The sequence below is a fragment of the Vulpes lagopus genome, chromosome 1 (assembly GCF_018345385.1).
Source record: "Vulpes lagopus strain Blue_001 chromosome 1, ASM1834538v1, whole genome shotgun sequence".
Classification (NCBI taxonomy): Eukaryota; Metazoa; Chordata; class Mammalia; order Carnivora; family Canidae; genus Vulpes; species Vulpes lagopus.
The window spans coordinates 73713065-73730366 of NC_054824.1; the positions used below are offsets into that span (position 1 = coordinate 73713065).

The window sequence follows — 17302 nt, forward strand, 5'->3', positions numbered from 1 at the left end:
CCGGGATCGAATCCCACGTCAGGCTCCCGGTGCATGGAGCCTGCTTCTCCCTCTTCCTGTGTCTCTGCCTCTCTCTCTCTCTCTCTCTCTGTGACTATCATAAATAAATAAAAATTAAAAAAAAAAAAAAAGAAAAAGAAACGGACGACGTCGTGCCGAGCCTCGGAAGTTGCAGGCCCAGGAGCGCTTTCCTGATATATTTGCTGTGCAGCCGCTGCCGCTGCTGTCGCCGGTGTTGTCCATGGCGACAGACAGTGCATATGGAACTGACGGTGATTCAGCCCCTCCTATGTGCCGCGCTGCAATGCTTTTAAATCTCCCGGTTTCCGTTTAACAAACGTGGAAATCGAAGGTTTATAGTAGCCGAGGGCTTGCCCGAGGTCACGAAGCTAATGGGCCACAGAGCAGGGCTGCACGGCAGGCCTCAGTGGCGCTCGGGTCCGAGCCCCTCTGTGTCCATGCGCTCCTCTGAATAGGTTTACTGCGAAGTCTGTCCGCACTCGTGCCGGGTTGTCTGTGGCCGACGACAGACCCCCGAGCGCTGGCGTCATCACACAGCGTGTGCTCACCCCTCACGGATCTGCGGGTCAACTGCGCTTCCCAGCAGGGCGGCTCCCACATGGGCCTCTCCTATGGGGGCAGTGAAAGGGCGGCTAAGGCTGCATTCGGCCAAAGGCTCAGCCAGGCTGAGGTAATAAGGCTGCCGCGGACGGCCCCGGGGCGGAGAGCGTACCCGAACCCCACTCAGAGGCCCCTCTGATGACGGCAGCCCGGCCTGGGATCCCCGGAATGGAGTATGGAGAAAGCAGGGAAGCGGGCAGGAGGTCCCCGGGCGGCCCCGGCTTCCCGGACGCAGGCGGGCAGTGCCCAGCCCCGTCCCGGCTCTCCCAGCAAGGCCACCCGCATGGGCGGCTCCGGGACCCAAGAGGCTCCCTTGTCGAGTCATGCGCCACTACTGTTACCCAGTCGCTTTCCGACCATAAACCCACATTTCGAATTTCATTGTTCGGGTGGATTAAGAAATTCAGCCTGGCCTTTCTTGTGGTTTAATTTCCTGTACGGGGCAAGACTAGAGAATTCCTATGGAAACACGACATCTTAACCTGTTCTTGGCGGGATGGCGTCCAGGTCTTGGGCCGCCGGCTGTTGTCCAAACCCACGCTGCTCTAATTCGGAAGGAGGCCTTGACCTGCCCCGTTCTCTCCTCCACCGAGGCAGCGGCTTCCCACTGTCCGTGCCTGCAGTCTGGCCACTGGAGGACTGGGTCAGGGCAAATTTATTTATGAATATTCCAGTCCGATGTCAAGAGACGACGTCCACAGAGCACCCGTTGCCGCGTTCCTGGTGTCACGTCATCCGAGGTCAGTGACAGAAGAGCCGATGAAGCTTAAGACGACTCCCAAGTGATTTCGATCACCAAGCCGGGCACGACTCCATGGTCACAGGAGCAGCGAACACATACCAGAAGGAAGAGGAATGTCCCTTTCCTGTGGAAGCCAGGACTCATCCTGTTTTCTTTTTAAAACCCTTTCACCCCCACGCATACCCTAAGCACAGTTGTGATGCCTGGCAACTTCCATTCCTTCCATATGAACGGTCTCTGAAACTCCAGGCTCTTCCCAACTGCCCCAAGACCCTCGGCGCAGGCCAAGCCACGACGTCCTGTTCAGACCCGGAGCCCCCTCTGCACCCGGAAACCCCAGAACTGCACCAAAGCTTCCTCCTGCATCTCACGAGAGGTTTGATCTGCGACAGGAGCAGCGGGAAGTCAACGCTGCCACCGCGGACCCGGCCCCAGGGGCTCCGCCGACCCCGCGCCGCACTCCAGCCACGCACTGCAGCTCCAACACGCACGGCGACTTCCCTGTTCATAACGGGCGACGCCGCACTCGTTTGCTCACCCAGGAGTGTCTACTACCCCCCGCCACGCACCTGCCGCTCCAGCCGCCACAGACAAGCAGGGCCCGCTTCCGTGTCACTCCCAGTCAGTAGGTGCTGCGGGGAGAAGCAAGCTGAGCAGGGGCACGGCGGGGCAACAGGACTTGGGGGGGCAAGGGAAGCTGGGACACAGAGAAGGCCTTTGGAACAAGCAGCACTTGAGCAGAGACATGAACGACGGAAAGAGAAATGGCAAGATCCAGAGGAAGAGACAGAAAGGCCGCTGATGAATAACCCGGCCTGGCCCTATCGTATCAGAGTGAAGGGGGGCTGGGGGGGGGCAGGGCGCTCAGGGGGCAGGCTCCAGACCCACCAAGGGCCGCCGGCAGGGCAGGACGGGGCCTGACCAAGCAATCCCCCCCGCTGCAGACCTGGCGCCTCTCTGGGCCCCCGTCCTTGGCCAGGGGTCCTGGCATCGCGTGTGACGTGCGCCTCGGGCACCTGGCTCACAGGGAGGGTGCTCCATGCTCCACTGAGAGCTCCCCTGTCTAGGGGGCCGCTTCCATCGGCGATGCACCTGTGGCCCCTCGAGGAAGCCCATACAGGGAGGGCAGAGGGACACAGACACCGTCCCCTTACCCAGCACCCCCTGTGGCTAAGGGCTGGTCCTGGCCTCGGCTCTCCTTTGTGCTGTCGCCAAAACAGCTTCCCCGCCAACTAGGCTGGGAAAACCACCCAAACCGGAGCATAATGAGGGTGGAAAAGAACGCTGCGGGGCCCCTTCCTCCACCCCCGCCCACCCACATATCGCTCCACAGGAGGAATCTGGTTAAGTGGTCGTCAGGAGCAGGGATGCCAGAGAAGTGGCCATAAAAGTCTCTATGCAGCCTAGCAGCCTCCTGGAAAGAAGCAGGCGTGGCGGAGGGGGGGGGGGGGGGTGGTTTAATTCATTCAACTTTCATTCAATTATTAGTCCGATATAATATCTGGCTCTCTGATTAGGCAAAGCAGAATGAGGCCTCTGCCCTGGAACTGCTCACAGCCCAGTGGTAGAGATAAAGAAACAGCAGCAACCACCACCCCAGATGCCTGTGGTCGGGACTGGGGGCTCAGGGGGACCTGGGGCGCAGGGGGTGCAGCAGGGGGACCTTGGGCGCAGGGGGGCGCAGCAGGGGGACCTGGGGCACAGGGGGTGCAGCAGTGGGACCTGGGACACAGGGGGACCTGGGGCACAGTGGGGTGTAGCGGGTGCAGCAGGGGGACCTGAGGTGCAAGGGGGTGCAGCAGGGGGTGCTGCACGTACAGAGATGGGCACCCTGGAGGCTTGGTGTTCGCTCGGGCCTTGTCTTAACCAGCTCAGGCCGCTGTAACAAAGCCCCATACACCGGGCGGCTTACAGGAGACACAGATTTTCTCACAGTCCAAGAGGCTGGAGTCCACAGCCCAGTTTCTGCCGAGGGTCCCCCACCCTGTAGATGGCCACCTTCTCCCTGTGTCCTCGCCGCCCTTGCCTCTGTGCTGGCCCAGAGACACCGCGCCCTGCGTCTCTCCCTCCTCCGTAAGGGCGCCAGTCCCATCTGACCAGGGCCCCCCCTTACGAGCCTCGTACCCTCTCAAAGGCCACCTCCAAATACATGACCTTAGAGGCTGGGCCTCTGCGTCTGAAGCTGAGGGGTGCACACCGCAGGCCACAACAGGCTTTGAAGCACTGACACGCACTGGAGGTCCTCTGTGTAGGAGAGCCTGGCGTCGGCGAAGGCAGGGCCATGAGAGCCTGGAAGGCCACTGGGAGGGCAGGAAGCGAGCCCACCCGGGGGGGGTGGGTAAAGGACTTGCAGGGGGCACAGGGTGGTGAGGCTGGAGAGGCGGCCTGGGGGCCCGTGAGGGCAGGGAGCCAGAGATCTGCTGAGCAGGGGGCTCACAGGGTCAGGCCCGCGTCCCGCAAGCCCTCGCAAGCCACCTGGGGGCCCAGGCCGGGGAGACGGCTCAGAGGCAGCTGTCACAGTCGGGACAGGAGAGGACGCGGCTCCAGCGGAGGCCGTGGTTCAGCCTGGTGCGCTGCTGCCCACGGAGCTCCTCGGCCGCTCTGGACTGGCTGGTGGGAGCCCCGCCCGGGGGGTGGGAAACGAGGCTGAGGTCCCCATGCCCATCCCCTCCCCGGGAGCAGGAACCAGCCGACGTCGCACAGACAGACACGCCGGGGAGGGGGCCCAGCCGGCCCTGCGGGGACCGTATTCACTGAACCGGGGCCCTCTGAGCTGCTCTGAGGTCAGGCCACCTGGTCCCTCCTGACTCCTGGGACAGAGAAACCCAACAAAGGACAGAACCAGTGCTCACCAAGCCACCCACTAGGCCCAGCCTCCACACGGCCCTAAAGAAGGGCAGCCCCTTGGTCCACGCTGGGTGGGAAGGTATGGGGAGCTTCCAGGTGTCCTGGAGCTGGACACGCGCCACTGACCCAACGGCACCTTCCCTGATTCTGCATCGGTGGCTCTGGTGAGGCCGGGGAGCGGCTGTGGCCCACGGGGTCCCAGTCACCGCGATCGGCCTCGTGGTGGCCCCCAAGTCCACTTCCTCACCTGCAGGGCCAGGGGCTAGGCCTGGGGGTCCCTTGGGCCTGTCCCAGTTCCAGCCCCACAACCACCGACATGGCACATACCCCGGGCAGGGGGGCGGGGAGCAGCTGACCTCGGGGCTGCCTGACGCCAAACGGCCAAAGAAAGCACCACTTCTCAGGGCACACTCGACTTACGCCTAAAAACCTGGCGTGAGATGGTATTTTTATTACTCGAATCCTATTTTCTCAGTGATTAAAGCATCATTTCAAAGCTCTTTCATTCTCCTTCCTGATCTTCAAACGACCAGCGGGCTTCCTACTTCCCTAGAGCTCTGCTCTGCATCCCCACCCTGGCGGCCAAGGCCTTGGGCTGAAACGCGGGCTGCAGGGAAGCGCAGCTGAAGCAGCCTCGGGATGAAGTGGGCTCTTCCGTTTACCAAGCAGGCCCCGCTTGCTCCCCACCAAGCACCTGCTCCTGCCGGCGGCACGGCCTTGCCCTCCAGGACAGGCACCAGCTGTGTGCTGGAACACCTCCCCCGGCTGGTGAGACCCCCTGTGTGGGGGGAACAGTCCCAGGGCACAGTACCCGGGCTCCCTCGCTTTGCAGGCGCACAGTCACTGCGCCAGGGGCTGGCCAGGAGGCCTGCGGGCACTTCCCTGGGGACTGCCTATGAAGCCTGTGGACCGTCCCGTGTCAGCGTCACGCACACCAAGTCCCAGGGTGGCCAGGAAGCCAGCCTTGCCAGCCGGTGTCAAGGAAACCTCACACGCCCTACCCTATCTAGTCTCAGGTCAGCAGACCCTAGACAGATGCACCTTTTGGGGCACCTGGGTGGGTCGGTCACTTGAGGGTCTGACTCCTGATTCTGGCTCCAGTCGTGATCCCTGCATCAAGCTCCTCACAGGATATCTGCTTGAGGTTCTCCCCCCTTCCTCTGCCCCTCCCATGCTCACTGTCTCTCTTACTCTTTCTCTAATAAAAAAAAAAAATCTGGGCAGCCCCGGGGGCTCAGCGGTTTAGCGCTGCCTGCAGCCCGGGCTGTGATCCTGGAGACCCGGGATCGAATCCCACGTCGGGCTCCCTTCATGGAGCCTGCTTCTCCCTCTGCCTGTGCCTCTGCCTCTCTCTGTGTGTGTCTCATGATAAATAAATAAAATCTTTAAAGAAAAAAAAGAAAAAGAAAAACATCTTAAAAAATAAAAATTAAAAGATGTGTCTTTCCTTCCTTCCACAGAGCCAAGGAATGGGTCCTCGTATCAGGACCCTAAGGACCAAGCCCAAGGACTTGCTTATACACTCTTGCTCTAGGTACCCCCATTCTTTCTCTTCTTAGGACTTTCCACAATTTGTAATTATACACTTATCTGTTTACTTACTTATGGTCAGCCTCTCCCAGGAGACTGTAGGCTCCATGAGGGCGTGTAACATTAGCGCTTGGCATATTCCACAACTATCTTTTTTTTTTTTAATTTTATTTATTCATGAGACAGAAAGAGAGAGAGAGAGGCAGAGACACAGGCAGAGGGAGAAGCAGGCTCCATGCAGGGAGCCCAACGCGGGACTCGATCCCGGGACCCCAGGATCATGCCCTGGGCTGAAGGCGGCGCTAAACCGCCACGCCACCGGGCTGCCCCACAACTATCGTTTTTAAAAGGAGGAAATATAAGAGTCTCCCAGAACCAGATTCGCCATGGGGAAGGTATCCACTTGACGAGCTGCGTGCCACAGAGCCTGTGTTCTCAGGGCCATAGAGGCAAATAGAAAATTCTCCTGGGGAGAGGGATCAGGCAAGGACACCTGGGAGGCAATCCTGAACCCAAGGACTTAAAAGACACGAGGCAGGACCTTCCAAGTAAAAAGAGGGCCTACGGGTCACACAGCACAGAGGAAAGCCAAGCAAAGGATAAGTGGCTCCTGGAACGGCAGAGCAGGATGGGAGGTCGGGCTGGGCGGCAGGGGCTGCGTCAACGTACCAACCAGAATGTCAGGATCTCAAGGTTTACGGCTGCAGGAGCCCTGCAGTTTGCATGGACTGCACCAGCCAGAGCCGTCGAGAGGCGTGTGGGACCTGGTGAGAGCATCCAACAGTCCCGGGGGACCGAGGGGGGAAGGGAAGGCTAAGGTGAGTTCTTGGTTTCTGGCGCGGGCAACCCGTGATTTGCCAAGATGAGGAAAAGGCAAGCGTAGGCGAGGGAAACAGTCACTGCAGGTGACGCATGTTGACTTTGATGTCCCCGTGGGACTTCCAGATGGAGATTTCTAGGACTGATCCTAATGGAAACTTTCTGAAACCAGGTGTTCGGCAGAAACGGAGGTAGGAGCGCTGCTAGTGCTCACCCACAGCCCGTTCTCCTGGCTCCTCGTCGCCGGGCGTCCGTCGAACCAGTTCCTGGGAGCAGACCCTGAGCAGCAAGGGTGGGTGTGACTTCCAGACTGGAGCAGTGAGCAGCTGCCCACGGCCCATCCGTCTTGGCCGGCGAGCGTGAGCTCCAGGGGGTGTAGCGGCGGGACGGAAGGGGCCCGGACCCCAGGGGTATTGCCTGAAAGGAAGCTGCTGCCCCAGGGGGCCATATATCCAGGGCGAAATTTGCTTGGAGGGGAGAACAGTAGTTGTGAAAGCGCTGGTATTTCGGGGCGTGTGTTACCAAGCCTGGCCCGGCCTCCCCTACTCGCGCGCCTGCATCAGCAGGCGGTAGCTCAGTCAAGGCGGAGAGGGTGAGCGCGCAGGGCCTTGTACCTGCCCACACGCCTAAAGACGGGACATAATTTGAACAGCAGCGTCGCACTCCAGTAGTGGCCTGTAAGGGAGGGGGACACCCTCCGCCCGCCCTGCGGCGCGTGTCATAACCTTGGGTAGAGGAGGGCTACGCGGAATGTCTAAATCCCCTCCAGGTAATTCGGATGTTTCGTGCTCCTCTAGTAGCCTCCTACGACCTGAGAATAACCGGGAGGGGATGCGGAGCAGTAGAGCGGACGTGAGTCCTGGTTCTGGGAGGCCACGCTTGGAGCCGTCAGCACGTGCCACCTCTGACACCCCGGACTGCCCGAGGGCCTGTTGTGTCTCTCAGGCTGCAGGTAGGCTGATGGCGAAGGGGCTGAAGAAGCCGGGAAGCTATGACACCGCAGCCTTACGCCCACCCAAGGACTCCGAGCGGGCAAAGAGCAGAGGCCGCAGCTGGCCCTGACCACACGAGTAAGCCACGGTCCCTCTGGCCATGGTCTGCACCTTGCGGGACACCCGCTGAGGATGCGGCTGCAGATACCGGACGCGGCCGCCCCGGACAACCGAAGGAGGCAAAGCCCCGGCCTGGAACCCAGCCCCCGGCCTGCGGACACAGCCGCATCCCCCCTGCGGCACGTCGGGGCAGCCTGCACCTGCGCCCGCACAGCCAGCGCCGGGCTCCTCCGGGGAAGCTCTGCCCCTTCGCGGGCCCTCGGCCGCCGAGCGAGCAGACCTACGGGATCCCCGCGCGCTCAGGACCTAACTCGGCTGAGGCCGCGGAGTCCCGCCGCTGCCCGTGGCGCCGGCCCCCGGGATCAGCATCCGGGGGCCCTGGGCGGCGACCCCAGTGGCTGAAGGCAGCGCGCTCCCTGCAGAGCTGCCCGCTAACTACGCCCACTGAGGACGCCCTCGGAGGCTCGCAACCGGCCGACAGCGCGCAGACACGGATCCGCAGCGGATTCCGCTGACACGTCACTGCCCACGACTCCCGAGCCCCCTGCCTCCCTCTTCGCCTCCTGTCCCGAAACCTGGGCAAGCTGCTGGGTGACCCCTTCTCGGGCACAAGCAGGAAGTTCAAGCGACGGAGGCCGGGCCTGCACAAACCCTCACCCGACCCCACCGCCAACCACAAGAACCCCAGGCGGTCTCCCTGCCGTTATGTGGTCCGAGGCTGCCCGGCGGGGGCGGGGGCAGGGGCAGGGCTCTGCTGTAACCGCAAGCCCCGTTATCTCTAGCAGGATGAGCCCATCAACTACGGGTTGACACGCAGCTACATCAACAGAGGTATGGTGCCTCCCACGTGGAGGTGAGGATACGGCCTTACTCCGCGCTCCAGGTTGCAGCTGTCCCTCTCACGGTGGCCACCCCTGAGGTCCTCTTGCATCCAGACCTGAGCCCCATACTGTAAGAGGAGCAGAGACCAACAGTCACGTCCCAAAACGGGCGTCCGAGCCGTGGGCAGTCTAGAGGTGTCTCCCGTGGGGAACACACAAGGGAGCTGGGGCTGCTTCCCCTGACTGAAAGCTGCCTTCGAACTCCTGAAGGAAGGGAGCCAGGCTCCTCCGCCGAGGCGGAGTCGGTACAAGCATCAACAGCTAAGAGCGGGTTTGGGACAGTGCAAGAAGTTTCTGAGACGCAAACGTGTCTCAAGATGAAAACGTGTCCCGCCTTCGGCCGCGGCAGCTCCCCGCCTTAGGAGTCCAGGCCGTGGCTCTCGGGGTGCCCGGGGAGACCCGAGAACCCACCGAGGCACCAGGATCCCTCCAGCCCTGAAGTTCTCGGACCCAACTCAACAGCTGCCGCAGCTCTGCCCAGAACTGCGGCGTCCGGTGGTCTGACCAGAGAAGGGTTCGGAAGTCCAAGGACGGCTCTGCAGTCCCGTCCCATTGAGGCTGAACGTGCATCCCGGCCAGACATCAGGGAGCTGAGACCTGTGTGCGCGTGCACGGGCACGTGGGAACGGCCGGGGCCGCGGCGACACAGAAGCCCCGGGAGGGCATCGCTGGGTCACCAGCTCACCATCAGTCCCGGGAAGCAGCAGACCGATGAGGCCGAGGAGCCCGAGTCACCCAGAGGAAGGCAGCTCCTAGGCGGGGTCGGGTTCCGTCCTTCCCGCGAGGGGGCCGGTCAAGGCAGTTGCCCAGAGTTCCCCGGGAGCAGGGGTAGGCACACACCGGAAAGCCAGCGGGCGGCTCTGGCCAGGAAGCCCGCCTGCATGCCCCGCTGAGTCACCGGTATGCGCCCCTGAGGACGTCCCTGGGCTCCCCACACTGCCTCCCCCGCAGCCCGGGACCCCACACTCCCCGGGCCTGGGAGGGGTGCAGGACGGCAGCCGCCGGCGAGGGCCAGGAGCCCCTGAGCTGCAGCAGGGCGATCCGGGGCTCCAGGGCCCCCAGGATAGCTCCCGACCTTTACAGAGGGGGCGGGGGGCAGATGGAGGGGTGCAGGACGGAGAGGCTGGCCACGCCGTTCTGGGGGCCCGGCTGTGAAGTCCCGTGCCCAGATCTGTACACTGAAGCCAGGCTGCGAGGGGCACAGTCCCTCAGCGACCACAGGGGACACTCTCACCCTGCACACCGGGCTGGCCGGGCCGAGAGGGTCTGCACGGGAGTCCTCGCTCTGGCCTGCCTGGTCCCCAACACTGATGTCCTCTGGCTGCAGCTTCCCTCGCTTCCCAGCTGTTCCCTGATGCTTTTGCATCTCACTGTCCCCTTTTGAATAGTTCCTGTTCCTTTTTCTTCTTAAGGGGGCTGCTCCTCTTCCTAGCTCTGTAGCCCCAGGACTTTAGCAAACCGGGGCCAGCCCCACAGCCCCTGCGGGCCCCCAGGCACGGTGTGGCCCTGTCCGGCACGAGGCCCAGGCAGCAGTTGTGAGGGCGGCCACAGCAGTCAGCGCCACGGCTAACGGGACGGAGCTCACCTGCACCCCCTGACTGAGGGACCGGCTGGAAAGGCACCGTGCCCCTCCCCTGTGCACGTCAAGCAGTGTCACCAGAAGCACAGCAAGCAGGGCTCCTCCCTAGAAGGGACGGGGTACGAGAACCCCACCACCGTCACAGGGCTTTGGGCCATTCCAAACATGAGGTGCTGGAAGACCCTTAGCTTTTTTTTTTTTTTTTTTTTTTAAATGTGACACGGTTCAGCCCTGCCTGGCTGAAGAAAGTTGACCACAAACAAAAATATGACACCGTCGAGCTGTTTGCACAAAAGAGCCGGGGGTGGAGAGTAGAGCAGGGAGCGAGACTTCCCGCCGCCCCGGGCAGTGGGCCAGGTGTTTGTGACTTAGAGCCCATCTTCCTCCACCAAAGGAGAAACAAAGGTGCTCGTGTACTTCAGGAGGCAAGGCCCGGGCAAGCTTTGCCTCCTCCGGTCTGGTGCTGAGCCGAGTAAAGGACGCGCTCCCCCTTCGGGGCTCTGCAGGGCGGACGGCTGGCTTCCGCAAGCACGCTGCCTCGGCGACCTCGGAGGGCTACACTTCCGCGTGCCATACACTTAGCCGTGGTCCTAAGCCTCCATCTGCTTTTAGCTCTTTGACTTTGTGTTATTTTAGTGAACATCTCAAATTCCCTGAGGAATAAGGGATTACGTAGGAAAATAATCATAAATATCAACAATAATAGGACTCCTTAACCGTGTGCAGGTACCGCTGTAAGCTACTCCTGTATATAAACTCATTCGGGGGCAGCCCGGCTGGCTCAGCGGTTTAATGCCACCTTCGGGCCAGGGCCGTGATCCTGGAGACCCGGGATCGAGTCCCACATCGGGCTCCCTGCGTGGAGCCTGCTTCTCCCTCTGCCTGGGTCTCTGCCTCTCTCTCTGTGTGTCTCTCAGGAATAAATAAATAAAATCTTTAAAAATAAAAAAATAGACTCATTTGGTTGTCACAACAACCCTGGAGCTAGGTATTTTATTACTATCCTCACTTCACAAAGCAGGGTGCTTGGGGCCTGGAGCAGTTAAGTGCCCACAGGTGGGTGCGGGCAGGGCCAGGGTTTAAGCCAGTGTGTGGTTCTCACCCCCAAGCCGTACCCCGACCCACTGCAGTGTAGGTGTGAATATGGGGGCAGATGAATGAATTACCTGAGTAACTCAGAGATTAAGCTCCCTGGCTGACTGCGCAAGCCAGTTCCAAATGAGCTGCAGTATAGTTCCTGCGAGTCCTGGTCCCCCAAGATCTCCAGTGAAATAGGCTATCACAAACACACTCTCTACGGCGGGAGACGCCCTACTTCTCCAGGCTCATTCCAGGACAAGATGACGAAAACCTGCTTCTGGCAGAGTTCCTGCCTTGGGCCAGACACTGTTAAGGGCACGTTAACCCATTAACCCAAATCTTCTGATTCCTAGTCGTCTTCTTTCCAAATACAGTGCCAGCCACTCAACCAGGCGTATCCTCATGGGCAAGTCATCTGGCCTGTTTGTGCTGGATTTTTTATAATTAAGACGGGAAAACTCTGGTAGCCACTTTCTGACCTCAAGCAGTGGCTGTGTGGGTCAGGGGTTCGCACTCATGGAGCACTCAGAGTAGCGGCTGGCATCTAAGAAGCGTTCAGTCAATACCAGCCATTGCTGCCGCTACTGTTATCTGACGGCGGCAGTGAAGCAACCTGTTTACTGGAGCAGCACTCGTGCTTCTACCACACAGGGAACTGGAACGTAGCATCTCCATTCTAAAAGTTTTAAGTCTCACATCATCCTCCAGATAAATCAATTAGCCCCACGCTCAAGTAGGCAGGCCTCAGGCTGCAGAATCATGCCCACTGTGTTACTCTCACCGCCAAAAGCTCATAAACGGTTCTGCAGAAAAAACATCCTGCTTGGGTTTTGCATTCTCCTTCCGCCTCCTGGAAGCCTAAGCAATGAGCCAAGGTCTGCTTTCACCATCAAGGGGTGAAGATCTTAATACAAAAGTCATTGGTGGAAGGAAGGAAATTCAAAAAACATACACAAAAGAACACACACACACACAAAAACAACAAAAAAACCTTCCATTTTTCATCCCTTTATGTGAAATTTATTTTTTTCCTCCCAACAATAGCAACTACCTCCCAATAAAAGGTCAGAATCTAAGGTGGTAGGTTGGGGTCTGCCAAAACAACTCCCTAAACCCAAAAGACTTACTGAGAACCTTCTAATGTGCCTGATGCTAAAGCATGTATCAAGGACAAGAAAATTTCAAAATCTAGAGAGAGAATAGAAAAAAACGAACTATGTTTCTAAAGCGTGTGTCATGTTTTCAGGTACTTCGTCTGTGTTTTCTGGACAACCTTGTGAGGTATACATGGTTATCCTCATTTTACAAATCAAGAAACTGAGGCTCAAGCATGACAAATCAGTGAAGTTCAAACAACCGGTTTGTTATGAACCTGGGATAAGAGGTTCAAGCTTGGGAATTCGAACTTCATCGCCGTTCCCACTGAACTCTTGGGACTCAGATTAGGACCGGTCTGCCCTGAGGTTCTCAGAGAAATTGGCTTCCATCTGCTGTAGCCACTGGAAGAAGGTCAAGGCATTTCCAGGAATCCAGGGGCCTCAAGTCCCTCCAGACTAGGGTCGGGGCTCTGCTGTGGTTGTGAACAAGATGGATGTGAAATTACCATGGGGCCCAGACCCCAACTGCTACTCACCCCAGTCCCCAGGAAAGGGGTGATCTGGATGGAACCAACTCAGGCCCCCACCCTCATGACGCCAAGGCTTGAACGGAAGTAGTGTGAGGGTTGAATGGCCAAAAAGTCTTAAAGGCCTGTGACTTCCCAGGGTCAAAGAGCTCTGTGAGGCATCTGTTTTGGGGAAAGGAGCACTGTCCTAAATTCTGGAATGAAAATCTGTTGGAATATAGGCTGAGTCATCTTCTGGAGAGGAGGAGAAAGAGAAAACCAAAGATAAAAACGAATGGCCTAATTTATGCAACACTTCCTGACATTTATAAACTCCTTTCATGTCCGTAATTGCCCTGTGAGGTCCAACAACAACGTTCAGACCGAGACATACAGACGAGCCCTGCACCGAAGCCACCCGTGAAGGTCCCTGCCTGTGTCCTCCCACTGACGGCGAGTTAGTTCAGTGCAGGAACGGACGGGCATGGTCAGCGCTCCGCTCTTACAATGTCAGGCTTCACAGGGTTTTCAGACAACACCTTCCAAAACACCAAGTGTGGAATGAAGAAGGGTCCTTGGCACAACGTGTGGAGCCCGCCATATGCTTCTGCTGATTTCCTTTTGGATTTCAAACTGTCAAACACCACTGCATCACAGTAAGGGGACTAAAAGAATGGTATCCGTCTTCCCTGCCTTTGCCTTGAAGCTGAGACATGATTAAAATCCCACCTCCCCTCACTGGCTATCGTCATACCCTCAGATCAGCTTAAGAAACGGCCTCCTAGGGGCGCCTGGGTGGCTGAGTTGGTTGAGCATCCATCTCTTGGATTCCGCTCAGGTCATGATGCGCAGGATTGTGAGCTGGAGCCCTTGTGAGGCTCCATGCTCAGCACGGAGTCTGCTTGAGATTCTCTCCCTCTGCCCCTCTCTCGAATCTTAAAGAGGAAAGAAAGGAAAAGAATAAAAGAGGAGAGGAGAATAGAGAGGGGGGAGGGGGGAGGGGAGAGGGAGGGGAGAGGAGAAGGGAGAGGAGAAGGGAGAGGAGAAGGGAGAGGAGAGGAGAGGCCTCCTAATTCAGGAGGTTAGGAAAATCTCCAAAATGATTCAGAAGAACCCCTACCCTCCACCGCCAGGAAACCTGATGAGCCTTTCTGACCCAGAATTAAGGTCACTCCCTCTTCGTGCCCCACTGGACAATCAACACAACCCCCTCCCCAACACCCACACAGCCTGTAAAACTTCCAATATTCAAATTAGCATCGACCCTGTGGGTTGAGAAAGTATTCTGGGAAATCACTAATACTGAAGGAAGTATCTATCTGCCCTTCAGTTTAAGGAAAAAAACCTAAAGTTCCCTGTCATGTCAAATCACTCTTATCTCTACCAATAAAACAGACTACATTAAAAAAGAAGAGTTTTACAGTTTATCCCTGTGTCTTAATTCTTTCAGTTTCGTTTTTCCCAATGCTGGCATCTCGTGCAGGTCACTTTCTAGACTTCAGAAGTCGTAGCGAGGGGGCCTTGGCATCCTTGCTCTTGCAGAGCAGTGACAGCTCCACAAATAACTTCAGTTCAACCAAAAAGGCAGGCAGGAAGGAAAGAAAAAAGGTGAAAAGGAAAGAAAGGATTAGGTGCGCAGGAGTACTGGGAAGAAAGGTCTGTTCTGGGAAACAGAGAACAACTGGGTTTGGGAATGTTCAGGGTCTTTGAACCAAGATCTTTATTCTTAGTATCTTTAGTCTTATGGGATAACGATGCCAAAGGGACATTCCCCAGACCCAACACCACAGGCACAGAAAGACTAGGGCAGAAAACAAGACGCGGGGGTCTTCTGGTCGTGCTTGGAGCACACCTGGTCTGGACAGGTTTTTGATCCATGTTTGTCTGAAGTCACTGAATGACCAGGAGTAATGAGGTCAGTCTGTGCTGGTTTATAAAATCAGCCTTCTGACTTTAAAGCTGTGGCACAAGTCACGTTAGCCCCTCACTCTGAGGTCCCGTGGTTTCCAGAACTAGACGGACCCGGCCAAGGTGGCAAGCCAACCCGCCCCTGGATGCTGAGGGACCCAGTGGGGTTGTGGCTTCACCTTCCTCCTTCAGGTCCCTCCTGAATGTTGAAAATGAGCCCTGACTCTTATTCCTCTGAGTAGGGGTTCACACACCCATCTCTATACCTGGAAGCCACCTCTCCTTCCGCAACAAGCCCTGATGCCCCCTCCCCTCCCGCTCACTCAGGTTTGTCACTCCTGACTTCCCAGTGAAGCCCTCTTAGCATTCCAGCTCTGAAGACTCCAAGAGCTTCCCACTCACCATCCACACGTGCCACAGGGGTTAAACCTTCCCTCTCGCTTAGCCATGCCACACCACTTCTGTCCTAGAGTCCTCGGGCTGCCCTCTGGTACGTACCAGGTCCCCCTGGACTTGAAAGCCACAGCAGAGCTGCTCCCCAGACTCTGCCAATCGCCTCTTCAAAACCTCCCAGAGCTGGCTTCCCCACCACAGCACCACACACAGAAATTCTGCTGGGCTTTGATGTGCTCTGCGGGATCCTCAAGTCCAGGCCACACTCTTGGGTCCATCCCACAAAAGAATGCACGAAGAGGCACTCAAGTCACTAGATGGAAATGCAAACCATGTTACTCCTTGGCTTCAAACTCCATCAGCGGCTGCAAATCCCACCGTCCCTAGGAGAAAAACCCAGCTCTCAGCACAGCTCTCAACGCTGCCCGGCCTGGCCCTGCCTACCCGAGCCCCCAGGAACACAGCACCTGCAGTTCCCCTTCACCGCCCTTGTCACAGCTGTAATTAATTAACCATTTGCTCAATTAGCTGATTAACGTCTGTCTTCATGACACATTCCACAAGGGCTGAAACCACACCTGTCTTCCTAACCCCGTATCCCTAGTGCTTGGGGCAGGGTTTGCTTCACAGGTGGAATTCGAGAAATCTTTGCTGAACGAATGGGGGGATGAAGTCCTGGTGACAGCTTCTCCGTCTACCCGAGTCCTGTCGCTGGCTGTGGAGGCTGAAGCTGTGCTCCTGATACCCCCAACTTTCTCTTGTTTTCCTTCTTTGGTGATCTGCCTCCACAGCCATTTGCCCCATTCAATTTTTTCAAGAAATTTCAAGCTCTCCACGTAGCACTATGAGGAACTGTAAGAATATAGTCAATCAGAGACACAATCTCCCCCTAATATCTTGTTCTAATGTTTATTGAAATGACTTAACCAAGAACTGCAACATATAAAAGGAAAAAAGAAATGGAATACTGCCTCTGGAAACCATTCTTTAAGCTCCTTTGATTTTAATTGCTTTGCGTGCAAATGGAAGTAGAGTCCCAGTTCACTGATATTTTTTTCATTTGCAGCCAGAGTGAATGATGCAGGCTGCATTCCAGTGAACATGCTCTTAATATTATAGGGAGACTTGGGGCTAAGGACATGCCTAGACATGATTAACAAAGTTGTGCACTTGCAAATTAGATGAATGCCAGGAAATATTTAAAACTTTCCTTTCTTACTAAACACTTCAAAGGCATGTCCTTGTTTATTGTCAACCTTTTACCCCCAATTTAAAACAAAAACAAAAACAAATCCTTTCCCTCTGAGAAAATTTCTACTAAAGAATGTCACTGTGATATGAAATGCATCCCAAGAATAGGAGTTCAACTAATGCCTTAAGTTTCCTTAGCTCCACATTTAAAAGTAAGAGTACGTACCTGAATCTAGGAAAGATCTGATCCCAGAGATAGCACTTCTAGACGGGGAAAAAAAAAAAAATCTAAGGGCCTGAATTAAACTCGTTTACTTCCAAAGGTACAGTCAATAGGAACAGTCTCCAGCCAGCAAACCACACATGTAGGACTTGACCTTTTACTCCTTGGGGAAGGAAATCCAGGAAGCAAGGCTGAAACAATCCTCTGTGCTGGCTGGAGAAGACTGTGAAGCAGCGGCGACTGCAGGGCTTACGTGTTACAGCAACAGCTATATCTGATCTGCAAACTGTCTTCTGCAGTTTCCTCTCACTTCCTGAGCTGGGCAGACGGTGACGTAAGGTATGCTGGCCCCAGGGAGCTCTCAAGGAACCTAGACTCCTGTAAAGGCCCTGGTGAGATGAGCTGTGCCAGGGACTTTCCAGCCCAAGGGCCAAAGGTGCTTCCTGGGTGCACATGGTCTCCCCTACTTTAGATCCTCAGGAGTCTGAAATGCTGATCATCAGCACCAGGGGCCCATCCAGCTCAAGGGTCAACAGGTAAAACTCTTTGCTCCCATTTCTGTCCATTGAGCATTATCACAGAATCACAGAATCTTGGGGTTGAAAAGACAAAATTTCTTTCAATCCTCACTCCAGTGGTTGATTTTCCTCCACAACCAGACTTGTGTAAACATCAAGCATTAAACATTTTGTGATTTAACTTGACAGAGACCTCTCAGAACCAGGAGGTGCTATTTTACCACACTGCATCAGACCGCCCTGATTGAAGCTCTGCTCTAGCTTTCAGAGATTTTGAGTCACATCCCTGAGCCTCATTTTACTCACAAAATAATA

At 56.6% G+C, this 17302-nt stretch overlaps 1 protein-coding gene and 1 long non-coding RNA gene across 17 annotated transcripts in view; both read right to left on the minus strand.

The window, feature by feature from the left end:
- XXYLT1 (xyloside xylosyltransferase 1) overlaps positions 1–17302 on the minus strand; it is a 190455-nt gene that overhangs the window by 129419 nt on the left and 43734 nt on the right. The gene's annotated exons all lie outside the window — the stretch shown is intronic.
- On the minus strand, positions 14165–16689 carry LOC121499631. Of its 2 annotated transcripts, XR_005990193.1 has the most exons (3): positions 16473–16689; positions 15161–15368; positions 14165–14319 (listed from the first exon to the last, which is right to left on the minus strand). It is a non-coding gene; the product is annotated as an uncharacterized LOC121499631 (long non-coding RNA). The 2 variants fall into 2 exon arrangements; XR_005990195.1 differs by lacking the exon at positions 16473–16689 and having other exon boundaries at positions 15161–15956.